This window comes from Grammomys surdaster, unplaced genomic scaffold (assembly GCF_004785775.1).
Source record: "Grammomys surdaster isolate TR1022 unplaced genomic scaffold, NIH_TR_1.0 63, whole genome shotgun sequence".
Lineage (NCBI taxonomy): Eukaryota > Metazoa > Chordata > Mammalia > Rodentia > Muridae > Grammomys > Grammomys surdaster.
In genome coordinates this window covers 22372815-22379782 of record NW_021604565.1, presented here as the reverse complement: position 1 = coordinate 22379782, position 6968 = coordinate 22372815, and positions in this window count along the sequence as shown.

Sequence of the window (6968 nt, the reverse complement as noted above, 5' to 3'; positions counted from 1 at the left end):
AAAGAAAGAAAGAAAGAAAGAAAGAAAGAAAGAAAGAAAGAAAGAAAGAAAGGAAGGAAGGAAGGGAAGGAAAATGAAAAGAAAAACTTACAAAGGAAATAGCCAGATTTTATTTGATTTTATATTTTTTACTACACATGAGTTAGTCCTGAATGAAATGTTTTACCTGAAAAAAATACCCAGCAAACTGTTTTTGCATCACATTTTCTGTCAATTTGAGTTGAGAACTAGGCCTTAAGTATCCGTTTCAAACTAGCTTTATTCTTGTGATTCTACCCCCCTTTGACATGTATATATTTTTTTAAAAGCATGCTGAATTTTATCTATAGTCCCAAACAATTGAGAAGTGTATACCTACATTTTATGGATAAAACATACACATTAAATCTACATACATGTAACTAACTAACTTTCAGTAATTTTGTTTATGTGGTATTAATTTAAAGAATTAACTACATTTTGTGATTCTTTTGTAAGAAGCATAGGAACAAACAGTAAACTCTTAAACTTTTTTTTTTTTTTGATCCTTCAAGGACCAAGTCATATTATGTTTTTTCTAAAGAAGTTCATATAAAGAAGTTTGGATGTCTCCAAATTTAAATATTTCCAACTGTAAAAAACAAAGTAACACCTACAAGGTTGTACATATGTTTATGAGGACATAAGAGTGTCAAACAGACTTTAAAGGAAATAGCATGCAATAAAACTTTATTTCTATTGTTCTACGATTTATTAAAATTCAGCTCACAAGGATCACCAATGCAATCTCTTTTTAGTTGTATTAGGATTCTTATTTTTAACCTATTTTTAAATAACAAAACTTCAATGACATTAATCATTCTTTTAATCAAAATTTACAATCTATCATATGTATGGATATGATTATAGTCAACTGGTAGAAGGTCATACACCTGCCACAACATTGAAATATTATGCTCTAAGTTCTCCAGGGGAAGGAGATTAATCTGAACAAAGAATTCTGCCAGCACTGCCATACTCTCCTGAGAGGATCTGTCAGAAAGAGAAGAATTTAGTTGACTGCAATCAAAGAGGAGGTATATCATCTCTAAATTCATTCTCTGGTGACCATGAAAAGAAGCTGTAGACTTTCTAAGAACATTGAGCAATATAGTTACCAAAAATACCAAGAGCAAGGTAATCCGTAGTAGGAAAAACTTCTGATTAGTTTTAAAACCTTAATTCCTAAACAATAATTAATAAAAAATCAATATTACAATATGAAAATATGATTATGTTGGAAATTCCATAGCTAAAAATTCCTTATAGTAGTCACGTAGCTGGTTCATTTGCTGAAATGTGTCTTAACATTTCTGTGCAGATAGTAGATAATATCAATAAAAATATGCTAATCAGAAGTAAATGTGTGTTTATAAATATATATTTGCCATAGATGTTATACTTTCCATGAAAAAAAAATTCAACGAACTTCTAGTGTTCAGCATATGAAAGCGAGTAAGTGAAAGAAAAAAAAAAAGGAATGCCCACCTCTAATTATAGAAAAATGAAAAATTTATAATATCAGCTATTGGTATCCAAGCTAATTCTCAGGAAAATAAAATTTCAAAACTGATTTAACTTTAACATGTATGAATCATAGAGATCTTTAAGAATTTCATGAACATATAACTGACCTATATAAAACTGACTAAGAATTCTAAGGAACATGAAAGGACTGAGAATGAAGAAATCTGTTAAGCAAAGAGAAAGACATTAATAACACCTCATTGAATGGCATGTGGGAGTCTCTGTGGCATGGCCACTTCATTTTATCTAAATTGCTATGTAATACAGTGTTTAAATTTTTAAAGTTTGAGAAACTTCCATGTTATTTCTCATAATGATTGTACTATTTTAAATACCTATGAATGCTGAGCATGAATTTCCTTTTCTTTGTGTCTTTTCCAATGATTTATTATTTTATATCTTTGCTAATAACAATACATATTTACACAAACTCATGATAATATCTCTTTCTGGTTTTAATTTATGTGACGATTGTTCTTATTGGTCACTTTCAATGCATTTATGTTTAATGTTTTGTTTTCAACTTATTCTGTTTTTGTACATATTTAAAATCAGTCATTAACTTTTGTAACATTAGACTGAGATTCTAACATAGTTCAGATAGTAAGCCTCATGAGATGTGTGGTTCAGAAACGTCTCTTCAAAACTAATTAAACACATTGAGGAAATATGAGAAAATTAAATTGTTTTTTACCTGTAAGCTAGTATGTTGCAATCATTTACTTAAGTTATTCTAATCATACCATTGTGTGCAATAAATCTAAACATGGAAAATTTATTCTCAAAAACATAAAAAAAAACATTCCATCTGTATATTTCAGACATTATTAATTGTTATAGTTTAATAGACTAAAAAAATTTGATGAATTAATACACAAAGAAAAAGGAAAATAAAATATGTATTACAATCTTTAAACTATACAGTGTTTGTACACCACTACAAAATACTATTGGATCTATTAATTACATATCCAGAAAATAGTAAGATAATCAAAATTAATGGAATGATTAAAATATTAAGGTTACACATAGGTTGTTTGATATAGTAAAAGAGCTACAACTTTGTACTAAACATGGACTATGTTAGTTGAATAAGCTAAATTAAATTAAATTAAGAAATAAAAAGGCCCTTCGGCCCCTGCCTGATCCCTTGGACTGGAGCAGACACAGAGTCGGTCTGCTCCTGTCCTGTGGAGAAACTGAATCCTGAGTCATCCAGGAGCCACTGCACTCAGAGCAGCTGGTAAGAACTCCATCTCACTCCCTAGGCCCCAGAAATACATCTGGGAGCCAGGGACATCTAGGGCACAGCAGCTACCCAAACCCTGCCCCTCCGGAATTCCACTTCCCTTCGGCCCCTGCCTGGTCCCTGGGACTGGAGCAGACAGAGAGTAGGTCTGCTCCTGTCCTGTGGAGAAACTGAATCCTGAGTCATCGAGAAGTCACTACACTCAGAGCAGCTGAAACTGAATTCTGAGTCATCAGGGACCCACTGCACTCAGAGCAGCTGGAGCCACTGCACTCAGAGCAGCTGACACAGAGTTGGTCTGCTCCTGTCCTGTGGAGAAACTGAATCCTGAGTCATCTAGGAGCCACTGCACTCAGAGCAGCTGAAACTGAATCCTGAGTCATCGAGAACCCACTGCACTCAGAGCAGCCGAGGAGCCACTGCACTCAGAACAGAAGGATTACCAGATCCAAGAGGTGGCCTGAGTCCCAGGAGTTCTTCCACCCGGGAGATTAGGGGCATAAGACCACAGAGACCTCTGGACTCCGAGGAGCTCTGCAATAAGCAAGATAACTGGAAATACAGATTCCAATCTTACACAGAGAGGGCAGGTACCACTAGAGTTACCCAGATGGCGAAAGGCAAGCGCAAGAACATAAGCAACAGAAACCAAAGTTTCTTGGCATCATCAGTGCCCAGTTCTCCCAATATAGCAAGCCCTGAACACCCCTTCACACCTGAAAAGCAGGATTCAGAATTAAAATCACTTCTCATGATGATGATAGAGGATTATAAGAAGGAATTAAGTAACTCCCTTAAAGAAATACAGGAGAGTACATGTAAACAGATAGAAGCCGTTAAAGAGGAATCACAGAAATCCCTTAAAGAAATGCAAGAAAACACAAAGAAGGAATTAAACAAAAACATTCAGGATCTGAAACTGGAAATAGAAACAATAAAGAAAGTTCAAAGGGAGACAACCATGGAGATAGAAAACCTAAGAAAGAGATCAGGAGTCACAGACGCAAGCATCACCAACCGAATACAAGAGATAGAAGAGAGAATCTCAAATGCAGAAGATACGGTGGAAAATATTGACACAGTTGTCAAAGAAAATGAAAAAAGCAAAAAACTCCTAACTCAAAACATCCAGGAAATTCAGGACACAATGAGAAGACCAAACCTAAGGATAATAGGTATAGATGAGAATGAAGATTCCCAACTTAAAGGGCCAGTAAATATCTTCAAAAAAATCATTGAGGAAAATTTCCCTAACCTAAAGAACAAGATGCCCATAAACATACAAGAAGCCTACAGAACACCAAATAGACTAGACCAGAAAAGAAATACCTCCCGTCACATAATAATCAAAACATCAGATGCACAAAACAAAGAAAAAATACTAAAAGCAGTAAGGGAAAAATGTCAAGTAACATATAAAGGCAGACCTATAAGAATTACACCAGACTTCTCACCAGAGACTATAAAAGCCAGAAGAGCCTGGACGGACATCATACAGACCCTAAGAGAACACAATTGCCAGCCCAGATTACTATACCCAGCAAAACTCTCAATCAATATAGATGGTGAAACCAAGATATTCCATGACAAAACCAAATTTGCACAATATCTTCCCACAAACCCAGCACTTCAAAGGATAATGGATGGAAAACGCCAACACAAGGAGGGAAACTACAACCTAGAAAAAGCAAGGAAGTAATCTTCCAACAACCCCAAAAGAAGATAACTATACAAACATAACTTTACCTCTAATAACAAAAATAACAGGAAGCCACAATCATTTTTCCTTAATATCTCTTAACATCAATGGTCTCAATTCCCCAATAAAAAGACGCAGACTAGCAGACTGGATACACAAACAAGACCCAGAATTTTGCTGCATACAAGAAACACACCTCAGTGACAAAGACAGACACTACCTCAGAATAAAAGGGTGGAAAACAATTTTCCAAGCCAATGGTCCCAAGAAACAAGCTGGAGTAGCCATTCTAATATCAAATAAAATCGACTTCCATCCAAAATTAATCAAAAAAGATAAGGAAGGACACTTCATACTCATCAAAGGAAAAAGCTACCAAGGTGAACTCTCAATTCTGAACATCTATGCCCCAAATGCAAGGGCACCTACATACATAAAAGAAACTTTACTAAAGCTCAAAACACACATTACACCTCACACAATAATAGTGGGGGATTTCAACACCCCACTCTCAGCAATGGACAGATCATGGAAACAGAAACTAAACCGAGACACTTTGACATTAACAGAAGTTATGAACCGAATGGACTTAACAGACATCTATAGAACATTTCATCCTAAAACAAAAGAATATACCTTTTTCTCAGCACCTCATGGTACCTTCTCCAAAATAGACCATATAATTGGTCACAAAACAAGTCTCTACATATACAAAAAGATTGAAATAATCCCTTGCCTCTTATCAGATCACCATGGAATAAGACTGGTCTTTAATAATGACAAAACCAATGGAAAACCCATGTGCACATGGAAACTGAACAACTCTCTACTCAATGATGACTTGGTCAAGGAAGAAATAAAGAAAGAAATTAAAGACTTTTTGGATTTCAATGAAAATGAGGACACATCATACCAAAACTTGTGGGACTCCATGAAGGCAGTGCTAAGAGGAAAACTCATAGCTCTAAGTGCCTACAAAAAGAAACTGGAAAGAGCACACACTAACAAGTTGACTGCACAACTAAAAGCCCTAGAACAAAAAGAAGCAAATACACCCAGGAGGAGTAGAAGGCAGGAAATAATCAAACTCAGGGCTGAAATCAACCAAATAGAAACTGAAAGAACAATACAAAATATCAATAAAACCAGGAGTTGGTTCTTTGAGAAAATCAACAAGATAGATAAACCGTTAGCCAGATTAACCAGAGGGCACAGAGAGAGTATCCAAATTAATAAAATCAGAACTGAAAAGGGAGACATAACAACAGAAACGGAAGAAATTAAAAAAATCATCAGATCCTACTACAAAGGCCTATACTCAACAAAACTGGAAAACCTGGATGAAATGGACAATTTCCTAGACAGATACCAGGTACCAAAATTAAACCAGGAGCAGATAAACCATCTAAATAGTCCCATAACCCCTCAGGAAATAGCAGCAGTCATTAAAAGTCTCCCCACTAAAAAAAGCCCAGGACCAGATGGTTTTAGTGCTGAATTCTATCAGACCTTCAAGGAAGACCTAATACCAATTCTCTTCAAACTATTCCACAAAATAGAGACAGAAGGAACACTACCCAATTCGTTCTATGAAGCTACAATTACACTCATTCCCAAACCCCACAAGGACCCAACAAAGAAAGAGAACTTCAGACCAATCTCCCTTATGAACATCGATGCAAAAATACTCAATAAAATTCTAGCAAACCGAATCCAAGACCACATCAAAACAATCATCCATCATGATCAAGTAGGTTTTATCCCAGGAATGCAGGGATGGTTCAATATTCGGAAATCCATCAATGTAATCCACTATATAAACAAACTTAAAGAAAAAAACCATATGATTATCTCACTAGATGCTGAGAAAGCATTTGACAAAATTCAACATCCCTTCATGATAAAAGTCTTGGAAAGATCAGGAATTCAAGGCCCCTACCTAAACATAGTAAAAGCAATTTACAGCAAACCAGTAGCCAACATCAAGCTAAATGGAGAGAAACTTGAAGCAATCCCACTAAGATCAGGGACTAGACAAGGCTGCCCACTCTCCCCCTACCTATTCAATATAGTACTGGAAGTCTTAGCCAGAGCAATTAGACAACAAAAAGAAGTCAAAGGGATACAAATAGGAAAGGAAGAAGTCAAAATATCGCTATTTGCAGATGATATGATAGTATACTTAAGTGACCCCCAAACTTCCACCAGAGAACTCCTAAACCTGATAAACAACTTCAGCAAAGTGGCTGGTTATAAAATCAACTCAAACAAATCAGTAGCCTTCCTCTACATGAAAGATAAACAGACTGAAAAAGAAATTAGGGAAATGACACCCTTCACAATAGTTGCAAATAATATAAAATACCTTGGTGTGAATCTAACCAAGCAAGTGAAAGACCTGTATGACAAGAACTTCAAGTCTCTGAAGAAAGAAATTGAAGAAGATCTCAGAAGATGGAAAGATCTCCCATGCTC